General features: G+C 43.6%; 1 long non-coding RNA gene across 2 annotated transcripts; it reads right to left on the bottom strand.

Annotated features, from left to right (window-relative positions):
• Positions 1-361: 361 nt before the first annotated feature.
• LOC106147396 lies at positions 362-10,414 on the bottom strand. Of its 2 annotated transcripts, XR_001232283.1 has the most exons (4): positions 10,233-10,414; positions 7,187-7,406; positions 2,923-3,248; positions 362-2,414 (listed from the first exon to the last, which is right to left on the bottom strand). It is a non-coding gene; the product is annotated as an uncharacterized LOC106147396 (long non-coding RNA). The 2 variants fall into 2 exon arrangements; XR_001232282.1 differs by lacking the exon at positions 362-2,414 and having other exon boundaries at positions 2,772-3,248.
• Between the last annotated feature and the right edge of the window lie 5,770 nt (positions 10,415-16,184).

Raw genomic sequence — 16,184 nt, 5'->3', positions numbered from 1 at the left:
CCTCCATAATGGGTTCTTCTCCTCTCTCAGGACAACTAAGAATCATGACATGGAGAACTCTATTGTATCTGGTACTATCAACATTTTAACCACTATAATTAACTGAGAAACACTGTAGGAAAGAAATCCTGTGGAGACAAGGTATTTGGAGTGCAGTGCTTGACAGTTTTTGGGAGGGGGGAATTTAATTACTTCTAGAGAGGCTACGAGAAATAGCAAAGGACAATGAGCACCCTCCCGCCTTCCCTTTTCTCTCTGCTGGCAGGCACTAAGTGGAATGGAGAGGTGGATTAAAAGAGTGCTCCAAGGAAATGGAGATGAATGACTTTAGATTCAGTGTAATAAGGATAAAGTGATCTTTTAGATACAGAAAAGAGACCAGACCTTATCAGAATATTACTTGAAACCATACCTACCTTTCCCTCAGGGGCTAACGTCACACAGGGCCAATGTTGGTGGTTGTCTCCACTGTACACCTAAGGGTCTGCTGGGGAGGATTTTCTGCTTTAGAACCTCCAGCATTCTACCATAAGGGCCTTGTCCCTTTGGGTAAAGGTTTCATTCCCTTAGGAGACCAATTTTAAAAGTAAACAGCCATAGAACCATTTGAGTCCCTTATCAGGTATAAACATGAAGAAGCTTATTCCATAGGATTCCTTTTGAAGTTTACAGTGGTCTAGGCTACTGGGAGGGTAAGTTTTGATAGAGAAGTGGCAAAGGGGAAGCTTCAGAATGTGTGTTTTTGCCTGAGGAAGTTACCTTAGTCTGGGGCCTGCCTAAGTGGTGCCTAAATAGAGCAATAGTACGGAAGGAGAAGATGGCGTTGGGAGAGCAAAGTCCACCACTACAGTCTTGACCCTGGCGTGCTCTGGGGCTAATAACCCTGCAGCACAGGGTGAGGTCATGGGAGCTGGAATGGTTCAAGACAGAGTTCAGGGAGCGGACACCTCAAAGCGCTATGGGTAGTTCTGTGCATTTGAGGCTCCTGGTAAGTTAATCACCTTGTGACGGCTCATCTTCCAAGCATGAAGTTTGGCTGAAAATGAAATAATCCTTATGGTCTGTTTCAGCTCTAATACCAAATGCAACTCTAGATGGTATTGCTAAGTGCAGCCTGCTGGGCCTAAGTGGGTGGCTTAGAGCTAAGAGGCTCTTGACTGGAGAGCAGGCATAACAAGCCTCTGCTCTCTCCCCTCCACGTTATTCCTTCAGCTCACCTTAATTTTCTTGATGACCAAGAAAGCTTTTCCCTCTCTCCTTATCCCATTTCTCCTTTCTGCTCTATGGGGGGAGTAGAAAAGACAGGCCAGCGAGAGGGGAGGGTTGCTGGCTCAGGATCCCACTCGGAGGCAGGGTGAATAAAGAATTGGCTCAAGGAAAACTAGGCAAAGTCAAGATCCTAGACTACTAAGTGCGGCAGGCACAGAATTTTACCTGGAGATGGCCTGAAGACTGGCCCCACAGTCTAAAGGAACACGCTGGGCTAAGGCGGAGGATGGTTAGCCTCTTAAGATGGTTTTCCATCTATTACTGAGACTCAGCGTAGACTAATGGACATTTACCTGAGCAGGGCCTAGGCTGGGTGCTTTAAGTATTATTTCATGTAATCCTCACAACAACTTTCAAGGGGAACATTATCTTCAGTTTGCAGAGGAAAAACCAACAACTTGGGGAAGATAAATCACTTCTGTTTGTGCAGCTCAGCAGAGGTGGGAATGCTGGAATGCAGGCCTGGTATGATCATCAGGTCCAAGGCTGTTCCACTACGCTGTGCTACCGTGTTATGTTTTTTGTTTTTGTGGTACTAGAGATCAAACTCAGGACCTTGTGCTGGCCAGGCAGGCGCTTGTGCCACTGAGCTGTATCCCCAGCCCTACCCTGTTATGAAGAAGTCCAATGTCACTGTCCCTTTTGCTCACTCTGTAACGTGTAGCTCAGAGGGCAAAGGCTGAGTGCCTGGGTCTAGGTTTCATTGATTAGCCTGTCACTTGGGGCAAGTTAACCTCTGTGAGCTTTAGTTTCCTTATTCTAACAATGGAGGGTTAGACTTCCTTACCTCATAGATTTGTTGTGGGGATTACATAAAATGTAATGTACATAATGGGTTTTTAGTTCCATGGCAAGAGCTTTATAATTTTCAGCTATTATTCTTAAGGTGTATGCAAACAATATGGAAATAAGCCCCTGAATTCTATAGACAGTTGGGGCCTTCTGCTAAACCCCAGCTGGTTTCAGGTGCCATTTGTGAAGACTAAGATCTTAGTCACGTCCACCATCACCAGCCAGCCACCGACATTTGGGTGCTTTGTAAGGAATGTTCATAGTATTTCACCATGTGTTGAGCACAACTAACCTGTGAGGTGGGGAACATGGATGTGTTGACCCCTTTTCCAGGTAAGTCTTGAGTCCCACACCTACAAATGGAACGGAAGTTTGTTTTTAAATTCCCAAGTTCAGTATCATCCACTCTGTCGTAAAGAATAAAGGTGGGCATGTTTTAAAGAGAGCTGGGTCTGATTCCCTGGAGCCCTCAGATGTACGGATGTGCACTTGAGTAGGCTGACAGCTCTTTTAAAGAGGAGGGGCACTGGAGCCTGCCGATGCCAGAGGGGAAGCATTCAAGCTAGGTTCCTTGCCTTTCCCCTCCGGAACTCTTGTGCATTTGTTTTTTTTTTTGGTTTTTCTCTGGTACCAGGAACCGAACTCACGACCTTGTGCTTGCCAGGCAGGCGCTTTGCCGCTGAGCTAAATCCCCAGCCCCTCTCTTGGGCATTTGGTTTCTCAATTTCAGCTCAGGTTGACTCCTCCACCCTAACTCAGACCCGGCTGCGTCTGCCTGGACCAGGCCAAGCTCATCCCTCCCCCTTCCACTTTCCCCAGAAGCTGTTGCCCATCAAACTCCTTGAGGATCTGTTCACTCACTCACTCCGGTGCATTTCCATCCAGAAGCTTATGGGGGTGTGGGCTGCAACTGTCTCCAGGGGCTAATCGTTGAGCATGAGGCAACAATAAACACATTTTCATGTCTCAGCTGAGCCAGCTTGGCCGCTGAGGTACCATGTGTTGTTTCTCACCCAGGACTGTTAGTTTGCTGGCCAGTGGGAGGAAGAGCAGCTGCGCGCCCTCTCGGTCATTCTGCGACGCTACAGCGGCCTCTCCTGGCCATCCCCAGAGCTACCGGCTCTCTGGTCTCAGATTTCAAGGTCCATTCTTTTTACAGGGGTATCCACTGAGACTTCCTAGACAGCCTGGACAGAACAGAGAGAATAATAAAGTACTGTTCTCATAAGGTTTACACGTGTGTGTGTGTGTAGTATAAAGTATACCTATATGTGTAAATATGTGCTGGGTGGTCAGGACTACAGAAAAAAAAAAAAGCAGACACGAGGAATAAGAGGGGAGGAGGGTAATGATTTTCAGTAAGGTGGTCAGAAAAACAACACTTGATAAAAAATGACAAGTGAGGGAAGAAAGTCCAGGGAGAAAAAACAGCAATGATGAAGGCATCAAAGTAAGAGGGTGCCTGGCCTGTTTAAGAAGCAACAAGATCAGCAGTGTGTGAGGGAAGAGTAGAGAAGATCCTGTCTGACAGCAGGGACAGGTCCTGTAAAGCAGAGGTCCTCAAAGTGGGATCCTCATCCCAGGAGCACCTGGGAACTTGTTAGAAATGCAAATTATCAGGAAACCCCAGACACTGGGGTGAGGTCCAGCTGTTTGTATTTTAACAAACTTTTTAGGTGAGGTTGAGGACCACTAGCTAATGTAAGGCCTTGTGGGACTTTGGGAGGTTTGGCTTTTATTGTGCAATCAAAGCCATTCAGAGTTTTTGGGATGGAGAGTGACATCGTCTGAGTAAACAATATACACACTTGTGCCTGGGTTCTACCTTCAGACACTCTGATGTAATTGATCTGAGATATGCCCTGGCCACTGGAATTTCCAAAACTCTCCAAGTAATTCCAATGTGCAGCCAGAGGCATGGTCACTCTGGCTTCTGGATGGAGAATAGATTGAGGGGGACAAGGGAGGAAGCAGGGGGCTTAGTCAGGAGGCATTGGCTGTAATATAGGTAAGGAATGAGGGGGGCTTAGCCCAGAGTTGCAGCAGTAACTGCAGCTCTGGTGAGAAGCAATCAGACTGTGGAACTATTCTGAAACTGAAATAGATTTGCAGCAGATTCGCTGGTGGACTGGATGCAGGGTGTAAGAGAAAGTAAAAATTCAGAATGACTCCCAGGTGGTGAACCTGAGCAACTAGAAAGAGTGCAGTTTTTGTTTACAAAGGTGAGGAGACTGGGGGAGGACCAGGTTTCACCACACAGGGGAATTGCGAGTTTAATTTTAAACATGTTAAGTCTGAGATGTCTATGTGAGGTTGAACTGGAGAAGCTGAGTGGGCTGTGTTCAGGCACGATGTCCAGACTGCATGTATGAATTTATGCAGCCTCAGTGGTAGACAGTGTTTAAAGCCTATAGATGAGGTCAGTTAGGAAGGAAGTGATGACAGACAGGAGTCCGAGGGGGGCTCTGGGGCATTTCAGTGCAGGAGGTAGGAAGAGAACCAAGAGCAAGTGGTACGCATGGTCTAAGAGAACAGGTATTCCCAGAAGGAGGGAATGGTCAACCATCAAAAGGTCCTCGCTGGTCAAGAAAAGATGAAGTATGAGAACTGACCACTGGATTTAGCAGCAAGGGACCACAAAGGACCCTTTGTAGAGTGGAGGAGAGGACTAGGAGACAGGGTGGACAAGCAATTCCTCGGAAAAAATTTTATTTTATATTTTATTTTTTTTGTTTTTTCTCCGGTACCGGGAACCGAACTCACGACCTTGCGCGTGCCAGGCAGGCGCTTTTGCCGCTGAGCTAAACCCCCAGCCCTGGAAAAAATTTTAAATACAAAAGAATGAGTATGTTTGTATCTTTTTTGGGAAAGATCTTCCAACACATGGAAAAGTGAGATACTTCAATAAAAGCAAACATTTATTAAGTACATTGTTAAGCTCCTGGTAGTGAATTTAATGTTTTACACGAATTATTCTCTTCAAAGTTTTTCTTCTTCACGGTCTTCAGTTTATAGATGAAGGGGCCTGAGTTCTAGCAGTGAACCAACGGTCCCAAAGACACATGGCCAAGAAGACGGGACGGCAGAGGTTTCACCCTAATGCCTTCACAGCCAGAGTCCTTAACCCTTGCTCTGTGCACCCCAGTCCTCCGGGTTCTTGCATGTTCTTTTAAAAATTTTGAGCCTGGCATGGTGGTGTGCACCTATAGTCCCATTACTCTGGGAGGCTGAGGCAAGAAGATTAAAAGTTTAAATCCAGGCTGGGCACCTTAGTGATTTAGCAAGACTCTGTTTTAAAAATAAAACTTTAAGAAAAGGGGCTGGAGTTGTAACGCACTGTGAAGGTCCTGAATTCAATCTTCAGTTCTGAAAAAATTTTTAGTTTTGATGCTTAGCTAGAAGGTATAAAATGATTCAAAACAGCACCAAAGAAATCAACAAGTAAAAGTAATCGTGGCCATAGTTCTATGCGATAAAGTCTCATGGAGTCTAGAAATGCTCCCATAGTGATCTCGCTGTTTACTGTGTCATCCCCAGCCTCATGCTGCTGTTACACAGAGCTGTCTGCTGCCTAGAATGCTCAGGTGCCGGCCTCACTGGGCTCACCCATGGACCTGCAGTGTGCAGTCTCCGGGATTCCATGAGACATGCCCCCTTCCTTTGTTGCCAGCCTGGGCGCTCAGATAGGCTTCCTACCTTTTCTCAGTCACTCTGCTCTCTGCATCAGACCGGAGGGGTTGGATCATAAGTCACTGCTACTGGAAAGAGAAAGAAGCAGTGTCTCTCCTGGGTTCTATAGTGTGCCCCACACTTCATGTCTACGCGGAGTCTCAAAAACATGAGCTTATCTAGAAATAGGATCTTTGCAGGTGTCATTACTAAAATGAGGCCATGCTGGATTAGGGTGGGTCCTGGTCCAATGACTGGCAACCTCTCTTATAAAACAGAGACACAGATGGACCCAGGAGGAGAATGCCATGTGACGATGGAGGCAGAGACTACAGCGGTGCAGCTACAAAACACCAAGGATTGCTGGCAACACCAGAAGCTAGGGAGAGGCAAGGGAGAACCCTTCAAAGCACATGGCCTCGCCAAGGCCTTGATTTCACGTCTAGCCTCCAGAGTTGTCAGAGAATAAATTTTGACTGTATTACCCCACCACAGTTTTGGCCATTTGTTATGGTGGCCCAAGGAAACTGGGGAGGACTTGGCAGTACACCTGCGAAGGATGCTGTGGTACCCCCGTGTGGTGTACGCATTGGTCAGTGCTGCCCAGCACTGAGATCACCATTAGGGACACATTAAGGAGAGGTGCAGAATGATACACCTGGGAGGATCTTTGGAGATAACGTAGTTCATAACTTATCTTAAAGACATGGAGAGCAAAGTCCGGGAAGAGCAGAGGGCTTCTCCAAGGTCAGATGGCTATTTAATTGTGAGTCCTATATCTGCCATACTGCTTGGCCCCCTAGGAAGTGCTCAACAAACATTTGTTGAATGAATAAATGCATAGAATGCAAATGCCTGATCTCCAGTTCAGATTCTTTTAAATAATATGCTCATGGTTTGCAGAACTTAAAACCAAAACTACCTTGTTTATTTATTTATTTTTTCCAGTACCAGGAATCGAACTCACAACCTCACGCTAACCGGGCAGGCGCTGTGCCGCTGAGCTAAATCCCCAGCCCCTACCTTGTTTAAATTGGCAATTACTTTTGTCCAGATGCTCAGGTTAATGCATATCATCATTGGATTAATTTCATATTGTTGAAATGTCAAGGGTTTTTAGAGATTTCACCAGAGAAAATGTCTAACATGGAAGTATAATGCTTTGTAGGTTTTTCTTTACCACCTAAATAGGATTTTCCTGTCCAACTGGTTATTCTTATTAAATGGCTAAGCTTCCTAAAAACAGTGCCACCTAAAATTTACTAATATTACTCCTACACATTGACTCTAGTTATTTTTCCCTCAGGCCCTAGAGATAAAGTCTAGATTGGTTGTTTATGTGGTTAAAGGCACTGAGACTAATACACACCATTTATCAGGCAACTATGGTATGCCAGATATTCATTAAGCACCTTGTTACATTATCACCAATCTTCACAATAAAGATTAATGATACCTTTCAAGTATTGATTGCTCCTCTCTTGTCCAATAAGGCAGCCAGTAGCTTTGGAACGAGCTGTTTTTGGAGGTCTGATATTAGCAGTGCCACGCAGATGGTTTGATGAACATACAGGAAGATGTTATTCTGGATTTTAAAACTTCTAAGAATTTACCTTACAGAATAAGTCCATCAAGTGTACTAAGACATATGTTCAGAGATGCATGTTCAGAAATGTCTGTCAAAGCAAAAGATTAGAAATATCTGAGATGTCTATCAATAGAGGTTTATCAAAGGATACATTTCATTAATAGAATGTCAACTGCTAAAAAGGATGAGGCAGATCTATAGATAGCAGTATGGAAAAATGTCCAAGATACAGGATCTGAACAGTATAGGCCCATTTGTATAAAATATATAAAATTATATAGAATATACATGAAGGGAGATGGGAAAAAAGATGGCATAATATTTGTGTAAAGTAAAGAATATAGGGAATATAGGTATAGAAAGAAAGGAAAGGACAGATGGAAAAATCTGTGGAAGTGTGCATAAAATGCTGCTAATACACAGAAAGTATAACTAGGGAGCTGGAGGTGGGAGCTAAAGAAACGATCGTTTCCTTTTTTAACATAAAAACCTTCTATACCGTTAATATTTTAAACATTGTGCATGTATTAAACTTATAACTTAAAAGCCAGTTATTTAAAAATAATAAGAAAACAGAGGGCGTGCGACTTGTTATTAACACCCTTGGAGTCTGTGAAGAGACCACAAAGAAACCATGCAAGCTTATTTCTGCAGCGATGCTCAGGAATTAAGAAAAAAAGTTGGTTTTTAGCAGAATTTACACTGATAATGTAAGCTCAGGTTAATAATACGCTCAGAATAGACCAGAGATTGCTGCATTGAACATATTCAAATGCTGTTAAAGGAAAGGTATTCCAGGGCAAAAATGTTGGGCAGATGGATGGCTCAAGATGCTTCCCAAAATGTTATGAAGTCTCAAAAGGATACAGAAAAATGTAGTATGTGACATGAATTCTTAATTTTAAGGGGCCTCTTTTTTTTTTTTTCTTAAGGAAACATTCATTTTCAAATTCTTTCTCCTGCGTTAGTGCGATAATACGTGAACCATTAGCTATTAAGCTAGAAAATCGCACTGATCCTGTTTAATGATGGTTTTCAATACCAGGCATTTTAGCCCTCATAATAACCTGATGAGGTAGGATTTTCACAAATATGTAAACTGATATCCAGAGAAGGAACTTGTTCAAGGTCACTGACAAGTAGGTGATGAAGTTTTCCTCTGAACCTCCTGCTTGCTAAGGTATGTGCCTCTCAGCCTTCTAGAGAACTGTGGGTCTCTTCACGATCACTTTAGTTGATAGGTAGTGGCTAAGGTGACTCTGAAACGCAGGCATCCTTTCCTCGTGTTTGTCTTTCCACCCTGCCAAATTTCCTCTTAGACCTTGCATCCAGAGCAGGTGTAGAGATGAAGCTAAGCTAAACTAAATTGTGAATCTAAATGTATAACGACATAATAGGTCTCCAATAGTGAGGGTCCTTTTTGAAACCTGTACTCACCATACCTGAACATCTACTTTTTAATTTTTGTAATTTTTTTCATTCTCCTGAGCAACACCTGTCAATTCCATTGTCTGTGGAAGGCAGAGTACTGTGCACTGTCTGGACCCAAAGTGTATGTGAAAGCACAGGCTTATTGGTTACTTTGTTTTATTTTAACACGTTCTGAAGGAAGTGTAACACTGATCATATATCACTCCCTTCTTTAAGACCATTTAATTTCTTCTCAGAATGAAGATAAATTCCTAGTATTAGCTTGCAGGGGGCTTTGCAATCTGACCCTGGCTGACTTAGCAGCAGCAGCAGCAGCAGGAGGAGGAGCAGGAGAAGGAGCCGGAGCCACACTGGTTTCCCTTCACTGCTCAAGTACATCTTGGCTGTCACTTTTCACGGCCTTTGCATGTGCATTTCCATCTGCCAGGGACATTCTTCTCCTGACCAGTTCCTTCTTAGGAGTCAGCATAAAGGCCAATTCTTTGGAGATGTCTTCCATGAGAAACCCTTGGGTAGGTATTTGAAACTCTTGTCACACTTGTGTTTTCTTGACCAAGACATGTCTTTATCAAAAATATTCTGGGCTTGGGGCTGGGGTTTTAGCTCAGCGGCAAAGCGCCTGCCTGGCAAGCGCAATGTCGTGAGTTCGGTTCCCGGTACCGAGGAAAAACAAACAAACAAACAAAAAAATATTCTGGGCTCCAAGAGGGCAGGGACCACACTGATCTTGTTTATTATTCTGAGTATAATCTTTAGCCGCCAGCCTGGTATGTGCTATGTGCCCTAAAAATACTTGTTAATTAAATAAATGGGAACAGAGAACAGCCTATATAATACACAAAGAAGAGCTCAAAAAGCCTAATGGTTCCACACATCTATCACTTCAGAGCTTAGCACTATTTCATATGCAAATATAATTATATATGCTTATAAAGATGTCCCCAGGTTACTGACAAAAGGCTCTGTTCAATGTGCTACCAGGGAAGGTGGCCTTGACATTAATTTGAAAACTATTTCCATTGAAATGTTCAAACAAAAGTAATTCTTCTAACTGGGAACATTAACTGCTTGAAAAAACAAATTACTTAGCAAAATATCTATTGATGCCAGAGAAATTGTTACTGTACTTTGTTTTTTGGGGGGGAGGGTACCAGGAAGTGAACTCATGACCTCATGCTTGCCAGGCAGGCACTGTGCTGCTGAGCTGTATCCCCAGCTCTATTTTGATTTCATGTACACTGTATTTATGAATTTTTATATTGCAAATGGATATATATAATATATATATTTTCCCCATATTAGTCCTTATGAAGTTAATGGGTAAGAAAACAAATTATTTCTTTCTCCATTAGCTTGTCATTGCTATTTTCAACTGGCTCCCTGCCTACAGAGTCCAATATTTTTCTCCTTTTAATTGGTAAAGCCTCCTATGTATCTTAACCATTTCCTTGGTTCTAGAAGAACCAAGTGGTATACATATTACCTTCATCTTCGTGAGGTAAGGAGGTAAATTGAGACAAAGATGCTGACTTCACACAATCAGTATTAACTCACTTATCTTCGTCAATGATGCAACGAATATTCAATGATTGCCAACCGGGTGCCAGGGTCTGTTTTAATTGCTGGGAATATACCAAAAAGTAAGATGGTAAGGACTTTGTTTATACCAACAGCTGATATTCTAGATGAGGGAAATAGATAATCAATAAGAAAACAAACAAAAAGATAATATCAAACAGTGACAGTCACTGTAAGGAAAATAAAAGACAAACAAGGAGGTGGGAGAGAGGGATGGGAAAGGGATGACAAAAGAACAAAGATGTGCTGTGTCCACGTAGCAGCTCCCTGGGAGGAATGGTATCACTATGTACTGCAGACATGTACTAATAAATTTTTTTTTAAAATACGATAAGTGAAATACAGCGTCACTTAACCTTAACCCTAGTCCAGTTTTGGGGACAACCACTGTAGTGTGCTTAGGGAGGTTTATCTGAAATGGTCACAACTGAGGTCTGAATGCAGAAAAGCAGCTAGTGGAGGGCACATTTGGAGGAAGGTCATTCTGTGCAGAGGGAAGAGCAGGAGTAAAGCTTCTGAGGATGGTAAGATCAGTGTGTTAAAGGAAGAGCAAGGAGGCCAGGGTGGCTGGGATATCATGAGTGAGGCGGACAGTGATGGTGCAGATGCACTCAGGCACAAAGGAAAGAGTCTGCTCATGTAGGGTCTCATGTAGGTCATAATGAGGGTGGATCTTTTCTAGAATTTTCTCTAATGAGGGTAAACACTAGACTAAAGCAGAAGCAACAATGTGATTTGCACTTCTGAAAGTTCTTTCTGATGGTCAAGTGGAGAATGGGCAGATGGGGTACAAAAGCGGAAGCAGGGAGCTTAGTGAAGACCATCAAATAGTACGGGTGGGGGAGGACAGTGCTTGCACTGGGATGGTGTCAGTGGAGAGAACAGTGGGTGGATTGGCTGTATATTTTTGAAGTGAGACAGTAGGACTTGATGACCTATCAAGTGTGGAGAGTAAGGCAGATATAATCAAGAATGATGCAGGTCTTTGACTGCAGTAAGTAAGTAATTGACAGAGCTGTTTACTAAGAGAAGATGGTAGAAGAAATTGGTGTCTTTTTTTTTTTTTTAATCAGGGAAAGGATCAAAAAATTCTGTTTTAGGATTATTAATTTAGAGATGCCATTTAGAGATGCCTGGTCAACTGGAACTGACAAGTAGGGAGGTGTTAAATCCCCAAGTCTGGAAAGGAGCATTTGGAGGTGGAGACACACACTTGGAAGTTATCAGTGTGAAGATGGTATTTACAACTTTGGCAGTGGGTGATGTCACTCGAGCAGTGAGTGCTATCACAGAAGGAGTGGTCGTATCTCCCAGGCCCTGAGCCCCACTTCCCACACTGGCCAACAGACACAGTCGCGGGCATGTACCCCACAGTTTCACCCTTCCTGTTCCACTCACTGCAATGATATTTACTGTATTTTCCAGATGAAATGTTACCCTAAGAAATAGAAGATATGAAAGTAGGTGACTAATACATAAATGATGCCATTCTTCAAAGTTGCTCACAAACTGGTCAGCAAAGAGAGTAACTATAACATAAAAGGTGGAATACAATAAAATATTTCCAAGGGGATGGAGGGGATCTTCAACAGATAAACTCAGGAAGACAAGATAAGAGAAGTTCTCAGGGGGTGAAGAATTTGGAGTTTTTCCTACTTAGACAACAGGGCATCGCTGAAGATTTCTGACTACATGATCAGGTTATACCTTTTTTTGCCCCATCCATGGCTGTCATCCTTGTGTCTAGCTCAAATCTCACTCAGTCCACACAGCACTGCCCACTGTCATTCTTCATCTTTAAATCCTTCTGCCTATACTATCTAGTGCCAATCCACTTAGCACTTAATGATACACTGCCTCTTTCGGATGGTTAATTGTAGGAACATCTTATTTTTTAACTGGCTTATTAATCCTTCCTCAGCAGAACTGGTGACTTAAATCTACAGCCCCTGGATCAGGGCCAGGAACATAGCAAGCCCTCAAACGAGGTTTGTCGCTTGAATATCACCTTTCTAGGCAATTATTTTTCCACCTCCAATTAGGTCAACTTCCTTTGATATAGATTCTATAGAACCATTTTCTTTAGGACACAGCTCAGTTTGTAATTGTACACCCTTGTCACAATTTAGATATGGGGTGTCCCCCAAAAGCTTTGTGTGTTTAGAGATTGGACTTTGGAAGATGACTGGATCACCAGGGGCACCACACTCATCAGTGGATTAGTCCACTGGTGAGTGCACTGCTGACTTGCTGTGTGGGGGCGGGGCCTGCTTAAAAACTGGTCACTGGGGACCTGATTGAAGGGTATATTTGCCTCCTGGGCTCCTCCTTTCTTTTTCTGCTTCCTGGTAGCCATGAGGTAAGTCGATTTTCATCAGCCATGCCCCTCTGCCATGCCGTTTCTGCTCTGAAGCCAGCTGCCTGTGGACTCAAAACTGTGAGCCAAAGTAAACCTCTAAGTTGCAGGTGTCAGGTATTTTGCCCCAGTGAAAAGGAAAGTGACTAAGATAACCCTTGATGACTAGGAACTGGATCTGTCCTCCCACAGGCTGTCAGTAGCCAAACAGTGGAGAACATCTCTGGTTTCACATATGGCAGTGTCCCTAAATTGTGTACATTTGTTGAAACTGCCTTAGGAATAGGAATGGCCTGCAGTGGTGGCAACCTATGGCACATGAGTACAGTGCATGCTGTTATCACTGAAAGCTCCAAAAGGACGCCATGACTGGCCTAAGGTACCCAGGAGATCAAGGGGCTGTGAGCTGAATAGCCTTAGGAATGGTCTGTCTGCAGTTTCTCAAAGAGCAATGAAATTCACACCATAAAACCACACCATGGAAGGAGTTCTTTCAGACAATCCCCTTCTGCTTAGGGCCAAACTATTTCCGCAGGGTGGCTTTTCTATCCAAAGTGGGCCCCTTGAGGGCTGATTGATCATTACTTATGACACCCGAGTCCTCCGTTCCACAGAGCAGAGTGAGAGGCAAAGCAGTGTTCCCAACTGTCAGGACGAATAAGCATGATGGCAGCAAACAGGGATCCTCTAGGCAGATGGGGGGACATATGTGCATTTACATATATGTATTTCCTATCAGTAAGTTCCAGCGAAAACACAAAAACTTGAGAACACGGCAGGGATTGAAGGGGTTCTGAAGGTGTTTAAGTCCTTGAAGCAAATTAGTACAATTGCTTTTTAGCTGCAGATGACTTCAGAAAAAAAAAAAAAAAAAAGAGTACTGTTGAATAATCAAATTTCCCCCTTAAATATGTTAATCCCCTTTTCCAAATTAGGTGCATTCGGCTTCTCTTCTAAGAAATGCACTTCCTAGGTTGGCTCAAAAGAGCTGCCCCTATTTCTGGCCCCTGCATGCTTCTCTGTCTCCCTCTACCCCCCCCACAGGCCTATTTCTTCCATTTCTCCAACAGGCCAACCCAGAGTGCACCTCCTCCTCCTCCTTCCTTCTCTGGTTCATCATTTGGGTCTCAGCGCAATGCCCTCTTCGGAGAGGATTTTCTGACCCCAGATTAAAGACGTACCCTACGTCACTATCGCCACTGGGTCTCTCACTCATGGCAGAGTATTTAGCATGTGGAAGTTGGTCAGTAAATACCTGCTACAGAATAATTAGATGAAGATAAGCTGAATCCCATGACTTGCGTATCTGCTGTTTATACAAATATATTGGAGACAGTAAAAGTGATGGCTTGAAGATTTACTGCTTTTGATTACTGCTTTGTCCATGTATAAAACTGCCTTCAAGGAACATGGTTTGCAATTTGATCCACCACAGTATCACCTTTTGCTCCTGTGATTCAGTGAAGATGACCTTGTTGAACATTACCAATTGTCTACAGCTTCCATCCTTCCTTCCTTTCTTGGATGACGGAAACATTGTGATTATGCGTCCATCCAAAAATATACATACTCATCTCCTCAGGCTTTTTCACAGCAACAGCAAGTGGCCACGTAACCCAGCTCTGGGTGCTGAGTAACTGAAGTTGGGTGAGGCGATAGATAAGCTATTCCTTTCTTGATAAAAACAAGTACAGACTCAGGTGTTATCAGTCTTTTGTCCTTTGACCTTCTACCCTTCTCCCTGCCTGGAATGTAGACACGATGCTGGACATAAAATAACTGTCCCGGGCAGCAGGTATTCTCAAGTACTCTCTCTGCCCATGACTCTGTGACTCCTGACATTCACCATTTCTACATTCACCACAGGCTTCCTATGGAAACCTCCTGTAATCCTCTACCTGAGGACCTTCACTAGCTGCAAGACTGTGCTTAGTCTCTATAAGGCAGGGTGGAAGTGCCAGGAGTCAGTGACCCTTAGAATAGCCCTTAATTAATAATAACAGGTAAGAGTGGAAGGGCAAGTATCTCTGCTCTTTGCCCATTGGGTGGGATAATTTTGGAGCAGAAAAGCTCTCCAGTAGGATTGGGCACTAGTTGCCCATAGCAGTAATTCATTAATGCACCCTATATTGGCCTTCTTTTTCTTGTCTCACTTTCCCACTTTCCTCCCTTTCTGGGATCACCTCTGATGTAGATTGTTTGAACATATATACTTGTCTTAGGAACTTTTTTCTAGGGGAAGTCAACCTAACAAATTGATTGTAAGAATGGAAGCCATGTGCTAAGAACAGAGAAGTCTAGAAGGAGCCCAGTCCTTGAGCCTCTGCATCAGCCTTGGACTGCCTGTCTCTGGAAATCATGATTGAGAAAATGAATCTCTGTTTTGGTTGCTATGGCTTGTGCTTAGATGTCCCCACCAAGTGTCATGTGGTCAGAGGTGTTTGTGAGAGGTGGCTGGATCTAGAGTGTGTGACTGATTCATAGTGCAATGCTGGATTAAGAGTGTGTGATTACTAAATTGGTCCACTGACTGGTTTAGCACCGTCCTAATCCCAGTAGCCTAGATAGAGTACAAAAGGGGCAGAAAGATGCTGTTAAGTCCCCTGTTGCTTTTGCTATCTTGTGGGTGCCATGAACTGCTCTCTGTGATGGCCCTCGGCCAAGCCACCCTGCCTTGGCGCCAGCTGAGCATGGACTGAAACCTCTACAAACTGTGAGCTAAATAAACCTTTTCCCCTTTAACTTTGGGTGTCAGGTATTTCATCTCAGCAATAAGAAAAGTAACTAAGACATTGGGTAAGCCACCATTATGATCCTATTGCATAGAGAGCAATGCATTTCTGAGAGGTGTGTAGGATTTTTAGTTGACTCCGTATGTAACCAAGCATCAGTTGGACACATGGCTGCTAACATAGCTAATAGTCTGGCTGCGTTACGACCCCCTTGCACTGCAGGGCGTGTTACAGCCAACAGTGGTTTCGTACATGCCTAATCCTCCTGTTGATTCTATGAAGCAGGTATTATCAACTCCATTTTCCAGAAACCCAGAAGGGCTGAGTAACAGATCCATGATTTCAAGGCTAGTAGTGGAATCAGGACCCTTTAAGTCCAACGATCTTTTGCAACCGACAGAGGCTGGATTTTCATTCTATGAAAATCTCTATGATATTTCTGTTAGGAGTCACACTTCCCACCTGGTTCCTTTGTCTTTCTCCTAAGATTCTGTGCTCTTCTGTGCAGACTTCCAGTCAGTACTTTCCATGCCTATGAGACTGTATGCTTCACTTGCTTCTACTGGATCTCCCTTTCCCAGTTGCCAAAGATCATAAACTTTATACACTAATTACATGCTCTCCCAATCATGTACTAAATCCTCTTATCTCTAGGCCTTTGCTGCAGCTCTGGCCTTTGCCAGGAATGCTTTACTTCAGAAGTGGAAATTGTAGTTTGGGCCCAAGGAGCATAGTCTGTTTGTGCAGGCTTGTTGTAGGCAGGATAACC

Source organism: Chinchilla lanigera, unplaced genomic scaffold (assembly GCF_000276665.1).
Source record: "Chinchilla lanigera isolate Chin_1 unplaced genomic scaffold, ChiLan1.0 scaffold00007, whole genome shotgun sequence".
Taxonomy (NCBI): Eukaryota; Metazoa; Chordata; class Mammalia; order Rodentia; family Chinchillidae; genus Chinchilla; species Chinchilla lanigera.
This window is presented reverse-complemented; position numbering and strand designations above follow the sequence as displayed.